The sequence below is a fragment of the Stomoxys calcitrans genome, chromosome 2, assembly GCF_963082655.1.
Source record: "Stomoxys calcitrans chromosome 2, idStoCalc2.1, whole genome shotgun sequence".
Taxonomy (NCBI): domain Eukaryota; kingdom Metazoa; phylum Arthropoda; class Insecta; order Diptera; family Muscidae; genus Stomoxys; species Stomoxys calcitrans.
The window spans coordinates 59272012-59293370 of NC_081553.1; the positions used below are offsets into that span (position 1 = coordinate 59272012).

At 38.6% G+C, this 21359-nt stretch overlaps 1 protein-coding gene across 1 annotated transcript in view; it reads right to left on the reverse strand.

Moving 5' to 3' along the window:
• Positions 1-18702, reverse strand: part of LOC106086952 (phosphopantothenate--cysteine ligase) — a 120899-nt gene extending 102197 nt beyond the window's left edge. Inside the window, exon 1 of the mRNA XM_059361867.1 lies at positions 18584-18702. The gene's annotated coding sequence lies outside the window, so the exon portion shown is untranslated. The remainder of the gene's footprint in view (positions 1-18583) is intronic.
• Between the last annotated feature and the right edge of the window lie 2657 nt (positions 18703-21359).

Consider the following 21359-nt stretch of genomic DNA (forward strand, 5'->3'; position numbering starts at 1 on the left):
GTATGGACTATTTTACTTATCATGGTGTAACAAGTCATAAAAAACTCCAAGTGCAAGTGTCGGCACGGAATAGCTGTGAGCACCACACAATCTGGAACATGTGTGGTGTTGATTGCTGTCACGAGAAGCTTAGCTGCGAGCTACCGGGCGTACACTATCGGGCGAGCTACCACTATCCGTCCACAGGCTGCGGATAGTGGAATGCTCCATACAGTAGCTGTATTTTCAGTTGCGGTCAATCAGCGGTACCGAGTGAAGTGTATCAATGGGGGGTCGGGTGGCACCGGCTCTTGCACAAATACTGAGTGTCAATGATGCTCGATATGACAAGGCGAGTTATTGGCGACTTTAAATAACCAATGGCCACCCTGTTCCCGCGGCGATCGGTCCTTTGGACCGGAACGAGTTTGCTCATCTACAGGATGAAAATGCAGTTACAACAACAAGAACCAAGTGCAAAATTTTAGCCAAAACGAACAACTTTGTTTGTTTCTCTTTCGAGATGAGAGCTCAATGATCGGAGATGCAAATGGAAAAGGAAAGCCAAAGATAGCAACACAAACCAACCACTATGGGACGCGCTTCGTCTTTGGTTAGAAGACTTTTCAACCATATTAGGCTCCAAGGGCCGTGCGTTGGTATATTGTATTTGAATCGAATTAAAAGCGAAAACGCTGCTATGACACAATTACCACATTAACCAAGCTCGACAACCCTGCTTATTAGCTGTACTTTTCCCAATGCATGTATTTTGTGTAATGACAGACATTCTGTCTGTGGCATATTACACTACACATGATTTTGTACATCTGTTGGAAGTTGTATTGTTGGCTTCGAACGCTAAGACAACGGCAATGGCTCTCGCTGTTGTTCCGTGTGCTCAGGTTCGAACCCTAGCCGGGCTATGCCGAATTTTTAATTTTTTCAAGTTTTTTGCCTGTTAGGGGAAGGTCATTTAATTTCAAAATTTTTGTTTGTTTCTCTTTCGAGACGAGCTCAATGATCGGAGATGCAAATGGAAAAGGTAAGCTAAAGATAGCAACACACACCAACTATTATGAGACGCGTTTCGTCTTTGGTTAGAAGACTTTTCAATGAAATTAGGTGTGATGGATTCAAGAGCCGTGCGTTGGTATGTTGTATTGGAATCATATCAATAGCGAAAACGCATCTATGATACAATTAAGAGCATAGTTTCAACCTAGAAGACATACCTTTTTGACAAATCCTACCGAAGAGTTTGGGTGGTTTCAAACGAAATCGCGATCTAGGAAAACAGTCAAATGCCATATAAACCGATCTTGGGGCTTGACTTCATCAGCCTCTAGAGGGCGCAATTTTCGTCCTGAAATTTTTTGACTGAAATTTTGCACGTGTTGTTTTGGCATCACTTCCAATAACTGTGTTAAGTATGATTTAAATCGGGTCATAATCTGGTATAGCTGTCATATAAACAAATCTTGAATCTTGACTTATTGAGCCAATAGAGCGTGCAATTCTTATCCGATTTGGCTGAAATTTTGCATGAGATGTTTTGTTATCACTTCCAATAACTGTGCTAAGTATGGCATTAATCGATACATAACCTGATAAAGCTGTCATATAAACCAATCCGGGATCTTGACTTCTTGAGCCTCTAGAGGGCGCAATTCTCATCCGATTTGGCAGAAATTTTGTACAACGGCTTCTCTCATTACCTTCAACATACGTGTCTAATATGAATCGATCAATAGCTTGATATAGCTCCCATATAAACGGATCTCCCGATTTTGCTTCTTAAGACCCTACAAGGCGCAATTCTTATCGGAATGAAATGAAATATTACACAATGACTTCTACATTATTCAGCATTCATTTATGGTCCCAATCCAACTATAACTTGATATAGCTCCAATACCATAACAATTCTTATTCAATATTCTTTGTTTGCCTTAAAAGAGATACCGCGCTTAGAACTCGACCAAAACGATCCATGGTGGAGGGTATATAAGATTCGGCCCGGCCGAACTTAGCACGCTCTTACTTGTTGTGTTATGCTATCCCTGAAATGTGTAGGGTTGTTCCTAGTCTCGCAAGCTCGTCCGCTTTACAATTCCCTGGGATATCTCTGTGGCCCGAAACCCAGAACAGGTAAATTTTGAACTGTTCAGCCATCTCGTTGGAAAAACTGCGACAGTCGAGGGCGGTTTTTGTATTTAGAAATACGTTCTCCAGGTATTTAATGGCTGCCTGGCTGTCTGAGAAGATATTTTTGCCAATCGTCGTTAAGACATTATATCATAGCCATTCCATCACTTCCTTAATTGCAAGAATCTCTGCTTGATACACACTGCAATGGTCGGGTAACTTTTTCGATATGATCAGTTCTAGATCTTAAGAGTACACCTCAAAGCCCAACTCATCGCTGTAACTTCTGTTACTGGGAATATCATAGTTCCAATCGGTTCTATTAGGAATAGTGATACAGTATTTTTTTTATCAAAAAGCGGCTCAGATAGGATGTAATCAACACTGCCTGGAACATCGGATATTGTATCAAGGATAACACAGTGTCCGTAGCCGCCACATGACCAATAAGAAAGCTCCTCCTAACATCACGGCAGTGGTCGCTGCAATTTGGGTAGCCACAATGTTTAAAGGCATAAGATGTAGCATTAAGTTCAGTGCATCAGATGGTGCCGTCCTAAGTGCGGTTGTGATGCACAAACAAGCCACCTTTTGGATCCGGTTAAGTATTGAGCAGAAGGTGGACTTAGTAGCACCGTCCCCCAGACCACAACACCATATAGCATTATAGGTCTGACAACTGGGGAAATTGGGGAAATTGTCACTTAAATTTTGTGTTAGAGGAAAGTTTATTGAAATGTTGTCTCTAGAAAACTTTCTAAAAGTTTGGCTTTAGAAAATTTCAATGAAATTTTGTCCTTAAAAAAATTTCTCTTTCATCGAAATTTTGTTTTAAAAAATATTTCATCAAAATTTTGTCTTTAGAAAAAATTTCATCAACATTTTGTCTTTGGAAGAATTTCATCGTAATTTTGTCTAAAAAAAATCCTCAAAGTTTTTCTTAAAAAAAAAATTTTTAATTTTGTCTCTAGGAAAATTTTCATTTAAGTTTTGTCTTAGGAAGAATTTTATTTGTTGAAATATACGAAGTACTCTGCTATAATTGTACTGTATTTACTATTAGAAATATTAGTATTAACATAGTATACTCTGATTGTTATGTATGTAGTTAAAATATTTTCTTGCCTGCATACATACATTTTTCATTTGTACATTTTAGTCTTTAATAAAATCTCTCTAAACTAACAATAGGTTATGGGCCCAGCTCCTAACTGTGTTTGAAAAGGAAAAAAGAAAATAATTTTTTGGAGCTGCAAATAGTGAAAATATAAAGAATTGGACATGTCGGGAAATGTTATGCGAATTGATCCGTTGAACTCATCAAATTACGACACATGGAAATTGCAAATGAGAGCAATTTTGATTAAAAATGATTTGTGGTCGTATGTGGACGGTTCAACATTGTGTCCAGATGGGGATACAGCCGCGAATTGGAGAAAAATGGACCAGAAGGCATGTGCGGATTTACTTTTGTCGATTACGCCTTCAGAATTGGGGTTGATTGCCGAATGTTCAACATCGAGAGAAATATGGCTGAAATTAGAAGACACATTTCAATCAAAAGGTCCAGCAAGGAAGGCTACATTGTTGAAACGGGTTGCTCTAGCCCGTATGAAGGATGGTGACAATGTTCGAGACCATATAAATGATTTTTTCGACGCCGTAGGCAAGCTAAAGGAAATAAATGTTGCCATAGGAGACGATCTTCTTGCTATATTGCTGTTATATAGTTTGCCTGACTCGTTTGAAACATTCCGTTGTGCCCTGGAGACCAGGGACGAACTTCCGAAACCAGAAGTTCTAAGGGTAAAAATTTTGGAGGAAGACCAGTCTCGTCGTGCAAAAGTGGAGAGAGACGAACAAAACGCGTTGTACGCAAAGCCAAAAAGAAATGGGGTCAGTTCAAAAGTCTCTAACAGGTCAACAGAAAATAGGACAGATAGAGGTAAGCAAAAGGAAGGCAGTTTCAAATGCGGAAAATTCGGGCATTACGCCCGGAATTGTCGATCAAAGCAGAATGCCAATTTGGTTCAAGAAGGAAGTCAAGAAAATTCTATGTTCAATTGCTTCGATTCGCTGTTTAACTGTCTTGACATTTCGCATGAGTGGTGTTTGGATAGTGGGTGTACCTCCCACATGTCATCGAATAAAGAAGGATTCACAACAATGAAAAAAATTAATAAGAATTTGTGCTTAGCCAATGGTGAAATGAGCAAGATAACAGCCGAGGGTGACGTTAGAATTAAAGTTGTTGGTGATAGACAAGAGGAAAGCTTTATTGTAAGAGATGTAATGTACGTCAAGGACTTGCGAACAAATTTATTGTCTATTTCGAAGCTGGCAGACAAGGGCTATAAGGTAAAATTTAACAAAGATCATGCTCTTATCCTGAAAGAAAATAAAGTAATGTGCAAAGCTGAACGAAGAGGTAATCTTTATTTCTTGAAGCAAACATCAGATGTGGCAAACTCAGCGGTAGTGAAGCCAAACGATATGGATATGTGGCACCAAAGACTAGGTCATCTGAATGAAAGTGATCTGAAACTACTTGCGGGTAAAAAAGGTGCACATGGAATTAACATTCGTCGAGGTCATCAGTTGTCACAGTGCAAGGTATGTTTGAGTGAAAAGCAAACACGAGAACGTTTTGAAAGTGGACGTGAAAATCGCACTAGTGAAATGTTGGAGGTGGTCCACAGTGATGTTTGTGGTCCTATGAAAGTAAATTCACATTCAAATTCAAGGTATTTCGTCACATTTATTGACGACTATTCAAGATATTGCGAGGTTTATTTTCTCAAAAAGAAATCCGAAGTTTTTGACGCATTTAAGAAGTATAAGAATTCAGCTGAGCTTCTCACGGGTACGAAAATCAAACATCTACAGTCAGATAATGGAACAGAGTATATCAACAAGGACTTTAACAAGTATTTGGAACAAGCTGGCATAAAAAGAAGATTAACAGCTCCTCATACACCCCAGCAAAACGGGATTGCAGAAAGGAAGAACAGAACTCTTATTGAAATGGCTCGGTGTATGATGAAGCAGGCTGGTGTTCCGGAATCTTTTTGGGCCGAAGCTATTAATACGGCATGTTACTTGCGGAATAGATGTCCAACTAGATCTCTCAAAGGACAATTGCCTATAAAAGTTTGGACAGGAAAAACACCATCAATAAAGCATTTAAGACCGTTTGGAATCCGAGCCTATGTATTAATAAAAGACAAGTCAAATGGAAAATTTGATTCTCGCTCGGAAGAATGTATATTAGTGGGATACTCAGAAGTGTCAAAGGCTTACCGTTTTTGGTCATCGCGGAAGAAAAATATAATAGTCAGCAGGGATGTCAAATTCATAAATGAATTTTACGGAAAAAGTTTAGAAAACTATATTGAGATCAATTTGGATCCGCAAGCTGAAAGCGACACGCCAGAAGACGAGCAAGTAGAAGATGTGCAAAAGGAAATAAACCTACGGTCGCAAGGTAATCAAAATGTTTTACCACAACAACAAAAAAGTAATAGAGGAAGAAAACGGATTCTTAGAACTGGCGGGCGAGGCCGACCACGGAAGTTATCAAAAATGAGTACTGAAATTGTTCCTAATAATGAACCAGAGGAGTCTGTGGATGATAATGAGGAAGCGGATTTGCTCATGGATTGTGAACACAGCAATGTTGCTTTTACAGATGATCCAGTCACATGTGATGAAGCTATGAATTCCGAAGATGGTGCGAATTGGCAAATAGCTATTGAGGACGAATATGTTGCCCAAATTTTGAACGGAACTTGGAAAATAACGGAAAGACCTCAAGGAAAAAATATTATTGGTAATAGATTTGTGCTTCGAACCAAAGCAAACAACAAACGGAAGGCACGTCTAGTTGCAAAAGGCTGCTCCCAACGGCCAGGGGAGGATTTTTCCGACACGTATTCTCCAGTAGTAAGATCTAGCACTATTCGTATGATGGCAGCTTTGGCAGTCGAGAAAGATTTTGAAATTCATCAGATGGATTTCGTTACTGCGTATTTGAATGGAAATCTGGATGAAGACGTATACATGGAAATTCCTGATTAACTAGAAGACGTTCTGCAAAATTTGATAAATGGTGAGATTGTTGGGACATGTGAACGTAAAAGCAAATTGGCTAAAGAAATAGCGACAAAATGGATGAAAAGTTTACAAAAATGTCGAAACCCAGTATGTAAACTCGAAAAGGCTCTTTATGGGTTGCGCCAGTCAGGTCTGAAATGGTATCAGAAGCTTAGTCAAAAGCTAAATGAAATGGGACTGGAACCATCGAAGTTAGATCCATGTTTGTTTCTAAGCAGAAATAAAAGCATTATGGTAACAGTTTACGTGGATGATCTGCTTATAGCAACGAATGATAAAAAGCTGTTGAATCAAATAAAGAAGTCGTTGGCAGAAACGTTTGAAATGAAAGACCTTGGAAAGGTTAGCAAATACGTTGGAATTGAGTTCAAGCAAGATATGAAACAAGGAAAAATAACGATAAATCAAAAGGAGTACATTGAATCAGTTCTGAAACGTTTTGATATGCAAAATTGTAAACCGGCTACGACACCAATGGAGTTACAAATTAAATTGGAGAAACCTTCAAAACCAGATCCAGAAGTTATGCAGAAGTACCCATATCAAAGTTTAATCGGTGCACTTATGTATTTGGCGGTTAATACAAGGCCAGATATAGCATATCCAGTGAATTTCTTGAGTCAATTTAATTCAAATTATAATGCTGAACACTGGCAAGCGGCTAAAAGAATTTTGCGATACTTAAAAGGAACAATCAATCAAGGCCTTCAATACAAGAAAAGCAACGTCCCACTGTATGGGGTAGTAGATGCTGATTGGGGATCAAATTTAACAGATAGACGATCGTATTCTGGGTTTTCATTTATAATGTCTGGGGCAGCAATTACATGGGAAGCTCGTAAGCAGAGAACAGTGGCTCTTTCTAGTACTGAGGCTGAACTTCTTGCAATAACAGACGCTGTTAAAGAAGCATTGTATTTAAAGCGTTTTTTCGAAGAAGTAGGAGCAACAAAAACACCAATACATATCTTCAATGATAGTCAAAGTGCTCAAAAACTAATTCAAAGTATTGGCCACCACTCACGAACAAAACATATCGACGTTCGGTACCAATTTATACAAGAAACAATGCAAGGGAATGAAATCAAATTGGAATATCGAAGATCAGAAGACATGGCGGCTGATGTACTTACAAAAGGACTTGGATTTACAAAACACAAACAACAAATTCAAGAACTAGGTGTTGCTGAAGTCGCATAGTCGCCGTACTTCGAGGGGAGGTGTTGAAATATACGAAGTACTCTGCTATAATTGTACTGTATTTACTATTAGAAATATTAGTATTAACATAGTATACTCTGATTGTTATGTATGTAGTTAAAATATTTTCTTGCCTGCATACATACATTTTTCATTTGTACATTTTAGTCTTTAATAAAATCTCTCTAAACTAACAATATTATTAAAATTTTTCCTTTGGAAAAAAATATCAAAAGTGTTCTGAAAAAATATTTTTTTTGTCCTTAGAAAAATTGTCTTTGGAAAAAAATTTGTTTGAAATCTTCTTTCTAAAGAATTTTTTATTGACATTTTGTTCTTAGATTTTCTGTCTTAATTTCTCTACAGAAAATGAAATTTTATTTTCAAAATATTTCATTAAAATTTAAATTTATAAAAAATGTTTTTTGAATTTAGAAAAACTTTTTTTTTTAATTTAAAATCCATTGTGTTTAAAAAACATGTTATTTTAAAAAATTTCATTAAAATTTTATCTTTGGAAAATATTTTATAGAAATGTTGTCGTTCCATTCCATTAAAAATTTCATTAGAATTTTGTCTTTAGTTTTTTTTTATAAATTTTTTTCTATGAAGCTCAAATTTCTAATTTTGTCGAATTTCAAGTATTTTATTTTCTTGGCGACTTTTGCCCATTTATGCATTTTTTTTATCCAATAATGTAATTAACAGACCCAAATGTCAAGGCAGGTACTACTTCTTTGAGCTTTGCCACAGTTCGTTCGGAAGCAGACCGACCACCTACCAACCTATCATGCCATGCTAATGATTTATTTCGCTTCATTGAAGGAAAGGAGGACGAACACAAAAGAAGGATATAAATAGTTTCCCAACTACTGCACAAAGAACAATGGACAAAGTGTATAGTGTTTCCTTTTTTGTTTTGGTTTTTGTTTTCTGAGCCTTCTGTTTGTTGAAATGGAAAAAAGGAAGATTGCAAATGATGATTCTCATGAAAGGAGGAACCTGTAACTAATTTGATAAAGATGCATAAGGGTGGTTGGTGGTTGAACTTGCAGAAATGAATGACTAGCTGAGGGGGCCTTAGTTAAGGCAGCAAAGGACATGAGAATAAAACAAACTATGAATAATTCATGGTATTCAAGTGTATTTACAGCACAATTACGACAATCATGTAACACAACATTCAACCAAAAGGGGAGAATATCTCTTTTCCTAAAGGGCAAGGACTCGGTCATCGATGTGTGTATGTGTGTGTGTGTGTGTGTGTTTGAGAGAATGGCTTTACTGGCGGCTATTGGCAGAAGACCTAGGCAATATGAAAAACCTAAAGTACATACGGTTACCCACTCGAAGCCGTGCAACTTCCTCCCAAGCGGCATGCGAACGAGAAAACATTTGTGGCTTAGGCAAACAATAAAATGGCAAACATAAGGCAAATATATTTGGAATAGTTTTGTGTGCTATTCCAAATTAAATGCGAATGCGAAGCTTCATCCTCTGACCTACCCCATCGTCGCCCACAGTGTCGCAATAGTTACATGGGCGAATGTGTAAATCCAAAGTTCATAACACATTCGAATATTTTATATGGTACACAAAGAAATGCTTCTCTACTTTATTAAGGTTCTCCGGCTAGGGTTAGAAGGCGTAAATGAAGAGACAGAAAAGAAACAAACACTGGGGAATTTCAAAAATTCTCTTTGTCAACGTCCTTGTCTACGCCGTTGGCTTCATCAACAAGTCACTCAGTCAGTCAGCCAGTTTTGTTCATTCGAATTTTTGTTAAATAACATATGGCTACATAAATATTTATTATGTTTAGTGGAAAAATAAATGGTTGTGTTCCAAGAAATCCTCTTTGTATTGTTAGCCTCACTTGACTGACTGAGACATGGAATTTAGAAAAGATTTTGTTATAAGCTTTACATAAAAATCCTATGAAGAAGCCATAGGTCACTGAAAATTATGTAAAACTTAACTTTAGTGAAATCTTTTGAAGGGCATAATAACAATAAGAATGGGGAAAGGTTAGCCTCCATACTATTCTAAAAGTTATAGGGGAGGGAAGCTGGATTCAGCTAGCTTTGAAAAAGAAAATCAAACCCCTAGAAAAATTTCAACAAAGGGAATGATGTCGTCTCCATTTTGAATAAATACCCAATTTTAGGAGAATTGACCAATACTGGCAACCTTTTAAATGGCATGATCTGTATGGTGCTAATGCTTATCATGAGAAGCCCTGCTGAGAACTAACGGCCGCTACCACAGGTTGCGGATTATGAAATACTCAAAAGAACTACTGTGTAGCTAACTAATAATTAACATTCCATTAGAAAACAGGGGATGCTTCTCTCAATATTCGTGAAGATAAAGTTAACTTTAATTAGCAGAGACACAAACCCATTCAATTAGCAGCCCCCTGTTATGAGCTTAGCAGAGCTTTGCTAACAATTTAACAAAAAAGATCTTAAAATAAAATCAAGAAAAATAATAAAAAGAAGTAAAAGCGTGCCAAGTTCGGCCGGGCCGAATCTTATATACCCTCCACCATGGATTGCATTTGTCGAGTTCTATTCCAGGCATCTCTTCTTAGGCAAAAAAAGGATAAAAGAAAAAATTTGCTCTGCTATTAGAGCGATATGAAGATATGGTCCGGTTCGGGCCACAATTAAATTATATGTCGGAGACCTGTGTAAAATGTCAGCCAATTCAAATAAGAATTGCCCCCTTTAGGGGCTCAAGAAGTAAACAGAGAGATCGATTTATATGGGAGCTGCATCAGTCTATTCATATCCTATATATCCTATACATACCTATTCATACCATAATAAACACGTATGTTGATGGCCATGAGAGGATCCGTCGTACAATTTTGGGCAAATCGGATAATAATTGCGAAAATTTTATTCCAATTGGATAAGAATTGCGCACTCTAGAGGCTCAAGAAATCAAGACCCAAGATCGGTTTATATGGCAGCTATATCAGGTTACGGACCGATTAGAACCATAATTAGCACAGTTGTTGGAAGTCATAGCGAAACACATCGTGCAAAATTAAAGCCCAATCGGATAAAAATTGCGCCCTCTAGAGGCTCAAGGAGTCAAGACCCAAGATCGGTTTATATAGCAGCTATATCAGGTTATGGACCGATTTGAACCATACTTAGCATAGTTGTTTGAAGTCATAACAAAACACGTCGTGCAAAATTTTATTCCAATCGGATAAGAATTGCGCACTCTAGAGGCTCAAGAAGTCAAGACCCAAGTTGGGTTTATATGGCAGCTATATCAGGTTATGGACCGATTTAAACCATACTTGGCACAATTGTTGGATATCAAAACAAAACACGTCGTGCAAAATTTCATTCCAATCGGATAAGAATTGCGCACTCTAGAGGCTCAAGAAGTCAAGACCCAAGTTGGGTTTATATGGCAGCTATATCAGGTTATGGACCGATTTGAACCATACTTGGCACAATTGTTGGATATCATAACAAAACACGTCGTGCAAAATTTCATTCCAATCGGATAAGAATTGCGCACTCTAGAAGCTCAAGAAGTCAAGACCCAAGATGGGTTTATATGGCAGCTATATCAGGTTATGGACCGATTTGAACCATACTTGGCACAATTGTTGGATATCATAACAAAACACGTCATGCAAAATTTCATTCCAAGCGGATAAGAATTGCGCACTCTAGAGGCTCAAGAAGTCAAGACCCAAGATCGGTTTATATGGTAGCTATATCAAAACATGGACCGATATGGCCCATTTACAATACCAACCGACCTATACCAATAAGAAGTATTTGTGCAAAATTTCAAGCGGCTAGCTTTACTCCTTCGGAAGTTAGCGTGCTTTCGACAGACAGACGGACGGACGGACAGACGGACGGACAGACGGACGGACATGGCTAGATCGACATAAAATGTCGCAACGATCAAGAATATATATACTTTATGGGATCTCAGACGAATATTTCGAGTAGTTACAAACAGAATGACGAAATTAGTATACCCCCATCCTATGGTGGAGGGTATAAAAATTCAGAAGAAATGTCAAAAAGAGCACTAAAAGGACTAAAACCTTTCGAAATTTGTAAAAAATTAAATAAAAACGAACAGATTTGCAACTTAGAATATTTTGCTTTTTGATTTAGATCACAGGCATCGAGAGCTTCCTTCAGTACACAGTAGGCCATTCTGTTAATTCTAAATTTAACTTTAAATGCCAATTATCTAAAATACTGTGGCCTGTTTGGACATTCTGCTTTTTGATTTAGATCCTAGGCATCGAGAGCTTCCTTCACTTTAAGTGAGTACACCGAATACCTCCCAGTTTTTGCACTTTTGGCTTTGGACTTTTTAGTGTTGTAATTCTGTCTGTTAGGCATTTTTTTATGATGTTACAAAATTTGAAATTTTTGTGATGCTTTTAGTGCTCATTTGTCGTTTCTTCAGAATTTCTTCAGAATTTTTTCATTATTTTTCTTGATTTTATTTTTAGATCTTTTCTGCTCAATTGTTATTGTTGTTGTAGCAGTGTGTTATACATTGAGACGGCAGCCCTTGCCGATGAAGAACTTCATCGGGTCAATCCGGTACGTACAACCGGCTGCCATGGGATTGTGCTAAATTGTTAACATAGCTCTGCTAAGTTCGTAACAATGTGCTGCTAATTGAATGGGTTTGTGTCTCTGCTAGTTAAAGTTAACTTTATCCACACGGACATCTTCTCTCATATCGATGAGTGCAGTCTGATTTAAGTTTAAAGGGTTTGCTTTTTTGGGCCGAGTTCGGATGGCGTTCCGCATAGCGACACCAGTTGGTAGAGAAGTTTTAATATGGCAGGATACCTTACAAATGTAGCTGGCATTAGTAAGGGGATAACCACCGCTAAAAATTTTTTTGATGTTCACGCCTCGATTAGAACCGAGGCGTTCGGCGTCATGGGCGGACATGCTACCTCTGCGCCACGGTTGCCTTTACTACTGAGTAACTGTAAAACTGCATAATCGGAAAATCACCAGTATCGAGTCTTAGAGAGAGGCCGGTTAGCCGTCGCTGTCAAATCAGCAACGCCGAGATCAAGTATTTAAAGTATGCAAATTTGCCAATGAGCACTGGGTTAAGGAACTGGGCAAACTTTTCACACATCAATAAGTGCTGTCCGATCCAAGTTTAAGCTCAATGATAAGGGGACTCCTTTTGACAGGCGAGTCCGAACGGCGTGCGACAACGTAACACTTTGGGGAGACGTTTTTACATGGCACAGTACCTCACAAATGTCGCCAGCATTGAGAGGGGATAACCACCACCAAAAATTTTTCTTATGACCTCGTCAGGAATCGAACCAAGGCATTCAGCGAACCAAGGCGTACATGCTAAAGTATACATTCCACAAATCTCATCCTACGGCTCCGGTTTTTGCCTTAATATGGGAGCACTACTCGTTGAGGAAACCGTATTGTCATGAGATACTTTAACGCTCACTATGGACTCCGGCACTCAAACCTTTGGGGAGTCAATGGACTACAGATACCAGATCTACCACGATGGGCAGGCCATTTTGACAGACAATTGTCGAACATTCAAAGGAAGAAAAACGAAAAGAAGCATTCTAAGGAAGGCAAGAAGACCGAACCACATCTATTTGGAGCGGAAGATTTTGTTGCTAATGACAGATTTCTCACGGCAAACGGCCTACAAAAATGTTCAATCCCATGGCAGCCGGTTGTACGTACCGGATTGTTCCGATGAAGTCCATCATCGGCAAGGGCTGCCGCCTCGGTGTATAACACACTGCTACAACAACAACAACAAAACTCTTAAAATTTGCTCGCTCGTTGTATGTACTGGACCACCATTAACAGGTCGCATTCACTTTGCGAGATTTCTTCACTATTGGTTATTTCTGGAATCGAAATTTTAAAGTGTGGTATCATTTTTCTTACTCCTTGGTTAAGATAGATATAAACAAGTAAAAAGGCATTAAGGCATTTGGATACCCACCACCTTTCGTCATAATACGGTGAAAAATGCATCCGAACTCCATCGGTATATATATCAGCTACATCGAAATCTGCTCCGATCTTGGGCGTATTGAACAGGGATGTCGAAGAGCATAACAAAAATTTCAACGTAATCGAACAACAAATACGCCTGATTGATCCTAAATTGAGAGATCGGTCTATATGGCAGTTATATCTAAATATAGACGGATCTTAACCATACTCGGAACGTATGTCGAAGGGTCTAACGTAACTCATTGTGCTAAATTTGAGCGAAATCTGTTAAAAATTCACTTTTCATGGGTCTAAAACCTCAAATGGGCAGATCGCTATAAAAGGCAGCTATATCCAAATCTGGACCGATCCGGGCCGTATAGAACAGGGATTTCGAGGAGCCTAACGCAACTCGCTATACCAAGTTTTGGCGAAATCGGACAATATGTGCACAAGACCTTAAATCGAGAGATCGGTCTATATGGCAGCTTTATGCAAATCTGGACCGAAATAGGTCAAATAAAACAAGGATGTCGAGGGCCTTAACACAATTTACTGATCCAAATTCCATTGAAATTGGACAATAAATGAGCCTTTTATCGGCCTAAAACCTTAAATCGAGTGATCGGTCTATATGGCAGCTATTTCCAAATCTGAACCGATTTGAGGTACATTAAACAAGAATGTCGAGGGGACTAACTTTACTCACTGTCCCGAATTTTTGTGAAATCGGATAATTATTGCTGCTTTAATGGGCTTAAGAACCTAAATAGGCAGATCGGTCTGTCAGATATATCCAAATATAGTCGAATCTGAACCATATTTGTGACGAATGGCGGTAGGCTAACAACAAATCACTATTTTAAATTTCATCGAAATCGGATAAAAATTGCGGCTTCTACGGGCTTAAGACCCTAAATCGGCAGGTCGGTCTATATGGCAACTGTATCTATTGGGTTGCCCAAAAAGTAATTGCGGATTTTTCATATAGTCGGCGTTGACAAATTTTTTCACAGCTTGTGACTCAGTAATTGCATTCTTTCTTCTGTCAGTTATCAGCTGTTACTTTTAGCTTGCTTTAGAAAAAAAGTTTAAAAAAAGTATATTTGATTAAAGTTCATTCTAAGTTTTATTAAAAATGTATTTACTTTCTTTTAAAAAATCCGCAATTACTTTTTGGGCAACCCAATAAATAAAGGCCGATCTGAGCCATATTTAGGTCTTATGTCGGGACGCTTGAAGCAACTCATTTTTCAAGTTTCAGCGAAATCGGGTAATAAATGCTGCGTTGTCGAGGGTCCTAAACAATTCACTGACCCAAATTTTATTGAAATCGGACAATAAATGAGCCTTTTGTGGGCCTAAAACTTTAGGCCCGAATCTGAACAGATTTGACAAAAATTAAACAAGAATGTCGAGGTGCCTAACTTTACTCACTGTCCCAAATTTTTGCGAAATCGGATAATTATTGAGGCTTTTATAGTCTTCAGACCCTAAATCGGAAGATCGGTCATATGGCAGCCATATCTAAATACAGTCCGATGTGAACTATATTTGGGTGGGATGTCGGGATGCTTAAAACAACTCAATGTTTCAAATCGGGTAATAACTAAAGCTTACATGGTCTTCAGACCCTTAATCGGCAGTTCGGTCTATATGGCAGCTATATCTAAATATCCTCCTATCTAAACCACGTAAAGTATGACTTTCACACTTTCTCAAGTCATTGATTCAAATTTCATTTTGACTTTCACAAGTCATTGATTCAAATTTCAGCGAAATCGGATAATAAATAAAGCTTTTATGGGCTTTAGGCCCTTTAACGGCAGATCGGTGTATATGGCAGCTATATCCAAACATGGTCCGATTTGGCCCGTTCAAGAACTTAACCTGCTTGCAGCAAAAGGACGTGTCTGTGCCAAATTTCAGCTCAATATCTCAATTTGTGAAGACTGTAGAGTGATTACAACAGACGGACGGACGGACGGACATCGTTGTCCTTGGAATTTCGCGACGATCCGAAATATATATGCTTTGTAGGGTCGGAAATGGATATTTTGATGTGTGGCAAACGGAACGACTAAATGATCATGCCCCCTATCCTATGGTGGTGGGTATAAAAAGTGTATAAAATTGCAAATTTTGCACAGGAAGGGGCTAGGGCAAACTTCTCACATATCAATGAGTACAGTCCGATTCAAGTTTAAAGCTCAACGATAAGGGACCTCCTTTTTATACACCTCTTTGTAGAGAAGTTTTTACATGGCATAATTTCTCACAAATGTTGCCAGCATTAGGAGGGGATAACCACCGCCGAAAATTTTTTCTGATGATCTCGCCAGGATTCGATCCCAGGCGTTCAGCGTCACAGGCGGACATGCTTACCTCTGCGCTAGTGTATAATAACTTTAAATGTATATCGGGGGGCTACAGATTCTCTGGTGATGGCTTAGCCGCCTTCGAGATCGCCTAGCTACTACAGTGGTTCCCACATAAACAGATCTTGCGATTTGTCTTCTACGACCAAAATAAGTTTGAATTTGTGGCTCATTTGACACAAATTTTGTACGTAAAGTACACATGTCCCCTTCAAGCAGGGCTGCGGAATCTGACCCCGAGTCGGGATATTAAGCCGGAGTCGCGTGAGCGGTTCGGAGTCGGGGCAAGAGAGCTCAACTTCGAACCGACCTCCGACTCCGAATCAGTAGTCCGACCCCGGTCTCAAAACCTCGACTCCGGTCGACTCCGCAGCCCCGCCTTCAACTATTTTCGGCCGGCACGGTTTAGCTATGAGCACCACACAGGCTGAAACTTTGAGGTCCGATCTGCATGGTGTTCATCGCTGTCGTGAGAAGCTTAGCTGCGAGCTACAAGGCGCGTCCGCAATTTGCGGATAGTGGAATGCTTCATACGGAATAGCTTCAAACGCAGTCGGGGACATTTACCGGTATCGAGCGAAGAGTCTCAGTAAGAAGCCGGGCGTTACCGGCTCTTGCATAAAAAACCTCGACTCCGCAGCCCCGTCTTCAACTATTTTCGGCCGGCACGGTTTAGCTATGAGCACCACACAGGCTGGAACTTTGAAGTCCGATCTGCATGGTGTTCATCGCTGTCGCGAGAAGCTTAGCTGCGAGCTACAAGCCGCGTCCGCAGTTTGCGGATAGTGGAATGCTTCATACAGAATAGCTGCAAACGCAGTCGGGGACATTTACCGGTATCGAGCGAAGAGTCTCAGTAAGAAGCCGGGCGTTACCGGCTCTTGCATAAATACTGAATGCTTATCAATCTCGATATGACAAAGAAAGTTATTGACGCCTTTAAATAACCAGTGGCCAACCTGTTCCCAACTACAGGAGCTTGACGAGGATCGCCAACTCCACATGTAGATGTGGCTACAACAACAATCACTATGTTAACTTGCGCAAATTTTTCAAGATTCAGCCATACCGAAATTTTTATTTGTTTTATTAAAAATTGCATCCGTTACAATAAAAAAATTTAAATTTGGTTTTGAAATTCTGGGGTTAGGGCTAACCGAAGCCTATCTACGCTTATGCATATAGTTGAATGATATTCCAACTATTCTGTGGAATATCAGCAGTATCGAGTGGAAATTCTCAGTACGAAGCCATGTGGCATTGGCTTTTGTTTTAATACTTAGTACCTATGATACATGACAGACAAGGCGAGTTATTGGCGCCTTTATATAATCAATGGAACGAGCTTGCTGGCCTAAAGGAGCTTGATGAGGATCGCTACCTCTCCATGCTAGACAACAACAACCATGAATTATGGGTTTCCTTTAAAAGTGTGTGGTTTTACTGATTTTTCGTTCAGGTTTTACTTCGATGTGGTGTTCATAAGCGGAAATAATTTGAGTTAACACACTAGTGGTTAATATTTGCTTCCAACAGTCCATTACAAACATATCGAAATGTGTTTCTCATATAGAATTAAAGCCAAGTTGTGGTAAACCGCAAATAAAATGAAAGCTATAAAGCGGCAACACAAAGTCTTCATGCCGTACAAATACCTATGAATCAAATGTTTAAGCATTGCCTTACCTACTCCTTTTGAAATTTAATCCAAAATCCAGATTTAAAGATACGAACAGTTGACGAGATGGGAAACACCTGATAGCAGCGTATGGCATACAACGCTTTTTAGATTAGTATGTTTGATACCGACACTTTGTTGGCGATGTCCAAAGCAATTCGACCAAATGAGTTGCATCAAATGCACTTTCACATGAACAAAGAAGGATAAACACAATGATGGCAGCAGCACACAATATGTTAATGCATCACATAGAAATTCAGCGATTCAACGACGATAGACAAGTGGCCGAACAAAAAGCAATAAAAAAATCTTTGGAAAGATTTCAATAAATTTTCTTCAAGCACCCCAAAACATTCCCTATTTGAATGATTTGCTTTTCATACACAGGGAAAATCACAAGCCACTATAAATGTATTAAACCAAAATTTTATAAAACAACCCGAAAGCATTTCTTTGCTCAAAGGAAATACAAACTCGAATTCACCTGAGAACGTGAATATTTATTTTATAGCTACGACGAGACAACGCCACGAATAGTACACCATAAGACAAGAGCCAACTGATAACTGAATCAACGACGACAGCAATGAGTATGGATGGACAGCACAGAGGACGACAGTTGGAACAGAATGCACATGCGGAAAACAAAGAGGAAACATAATTCCAAAATTCTTGCTATTTTTCAGAAGGAGAAGGGGTAGTTGCTTGGCCAGTAGTGGGTTGATTCATTGAGAAGACGAAGCTTGGAACAGCGATGGCAACAATAACAAACAACACGCTGACTGTGGCTCATCACATTTGGGAACAGTTCTCATCAGTTCAGTATCATTGGGGAAAATCGAAGAAAATGAAAATTCTACTTTTGCCTAACATAACAACACAGAGCACACACACACACACACACACACTGCAAACAGATAATAGACAGGCGCATTAGAAAGTACGTTCTCTTTTCTTTACTCAATGACCACCAAGCAACCAACCACAAGTTCAAAGTTCCCATCCAGAATTTATCAATGAAATGGAAAATTCCAAATACTTCAAATTAAAGATATTCTATATTTAATAGCCATACTTACCACTGATGATTGATTTTGTGTAGTGAAGTTTAAGAAAAAGCACATTTAAGACCTTGAATTGCACAATATTTAAGGAAAAAAATTGAAAAATTAAATAAATGTTTGCGGTAGCTTTGATTTTTTTTGGCGTTAGTATGCGTGTTGTTTCTATTTGACAGCGAAGTAACAGCTGATTTTATGAACGGTGATGCCATATGGCTACTTTCGGAATAGGCACCTGTTACTTCATTGGTTAAACAAGATGGCAATTTTCTATAGGGGGCTTTTAGCGCATGAAATTTACAAAAGCTATTTTAGGTTATCAAATGCAATCATTCACCACAAACTGTTAAGTAGGAATATTTTCAAAATGTTTTTGCTTTTCTTATGTCGCACTTTTGATGTTTATTTGTAGATTTACTACAATACCTTTTTTTTGTTAACTTTAATGCTTTGGCCAAACAGCGCGATTTCAAAAGCCAAACTAGCGAACAGGATCTGGCAGAGTAGAGGAATATGCGACAAAGAAGATAACAACAAAGCGACAATGTCATTTAATTTTATGTGTAATATCCAATTTTAGGAAAACTGTAAAATAAAGTTTGGTCCCGTTTTGACCAATGCCACCTGTTATCCATTATTTATATAACTAATATATAACTGAAAGATGGGGCCTTCATACTAACAACATTTGGCATCCAAAAGCCGTAATTGATATTATGCACCTTCACAATGCCTGCAGCAGCACCTTGCGGCGGATAGAGATATTATTTATATATTCGTATTGTTAAATAATATGATCTAAGCATATTTTCAGGAGTAACCTACTAATGACTAAAACATCTTTATAAGGCATAATGTAAAGCATACTTTAGGTACTATATACACAAATGAATTCTTCCATATATTTTTTACCTCTACCATATGGTGGGGGCATACTAATTTGTTTGTAACACCTCGAAATATGCGTCTAAGACCTCATGAGGTATTTTTCTATGTATGGACTCGTTCAGCTAGCGAGTCCATAATGGCACTACATAATTCACTATTGACTTTTTAGTTTTTATTTGTTTATTATGCAATTATAAGCCACAAGTGGCCGATTAACAATCGCAATATTCAGCATGTATAACATTACTCATAAAAAACTAAAGTAATAAATACTTAATTTAATTCTAATCTTAATAATAAACCCTTTCATAGTTTAGCAAAAATAAAGAAAATATTATTTCGCAGCATCAGGATACTACTAAAAAACGCCATAAAGATTAGGCATATGAAAGTGTAAAGTTAATAACAAATATATCTTTGTGTAGGCAAGAAGTTTTTTTGTAAGCAACTTAAGTGCTGCCCTCTAGCGATTTGAAGATCTTATCAGAATCGTAATCATTGACTCTCATATTCATTTGCGAACGTACTGCCGCTGTCAATGTAGTGAACAACGTGACTGAAGATTGCCTGACATGTATCTTCAAATTTCTTGCAGTCAAAAATGGGAAAATCTAGGCTCTAAAACCTAAAACCAAAAACGCACAATCGTTCGCATATGATGCGGCCGCCTAGGGGGAGCAAAATAAAGATTAGGTAGAGGATTAACAGTGACGAAGATATCCTTTGGAAACTACCCGTTTCACTCTACGGGGTTCAGACTTCTTATTCCTAAACTCCACATACGACTTGCGACCGCACAAATAATAATGCTAGCGTCATTGGTTAGGTACTGTACCATTTGGTATGGCAGCAAATGTAAAATCTTCTCCCCAAAGAGGTGTCGCATTGCGGCACGCCGTTCGGACTTAGCTATAAATATGTGGTCCCTTATTATTGAGCTTAAACTTGAATCGGGCAGCACTCATTGATATGTAAGAAGTTTGCCCCTGTTCCTTAATGGTATGTTCTTGGGCAAATTTGCATTTGCGCTACCACCCGGGCCCTCACTGAGACTTTCCACTGAATATCGCCGATTGTGCGCGTCTTTAGATGCCGCTACTCCATGTGGTGCAGTTTCTCTGAGTGTAAATACAAAAATATTACTTGTTATACCCTCCACCATAGGATGAGGGTATACTAATTTCGTCATTCTGTTTGTAACTACTCGAAATGTTCGTCTGAGACCCCAAAAAAGTATATATATTTTTGATCGTCGTGACATTTTATGTCGATCTAGCCGTCTGTCTGTCGAAAGCCCGCTAACTTTCGAAGGAGTAAAGCTAGCCGCTTGAAATTTTGCACAAATACTTCTTATTAGTGTAGGTCATTTGGGAGATTTGTAGGAGATTTGTAAATGGGCCATATTGGTCCATGTTTTGATATAGCTGCCATATAAACCGATCTTGAGTCTTGACTTTTTGAGCCTCTAGAGGGCGCAATTCTTATTGGAATGAAATTTTGCACGACGTGTTTCGCTGTAACTTCCAACAACTATGCTAAATTAGGTTCAAATCGGTCAATAACCTGATATAGCTGCTATATAAACCGATCTTCAATCTTGATTTCTTGAGCAACAACTGTGCCAAGTATGGTTCAAATCGGTCTATGACCTGATATTGCTGTCATATAAACCGATTTGGGGACTTGACTTCTTGAGCTTCTAGAGGGCGCAATTCCTATTCGATTTGGCTGAAATTTTGTATGACGTATTTTATTATGACTTTCAACAACTGTGCCAAATAAGGTTCAAATCGGTTCATAACCTGATATAGTTGCCATATAAACCGATCTGGGATCTTGACTTCTTGAGCCTCTAGAGGTCGCAATTATTATCCGATTTGCCTGAAATTTTGTACGACGGATCCTC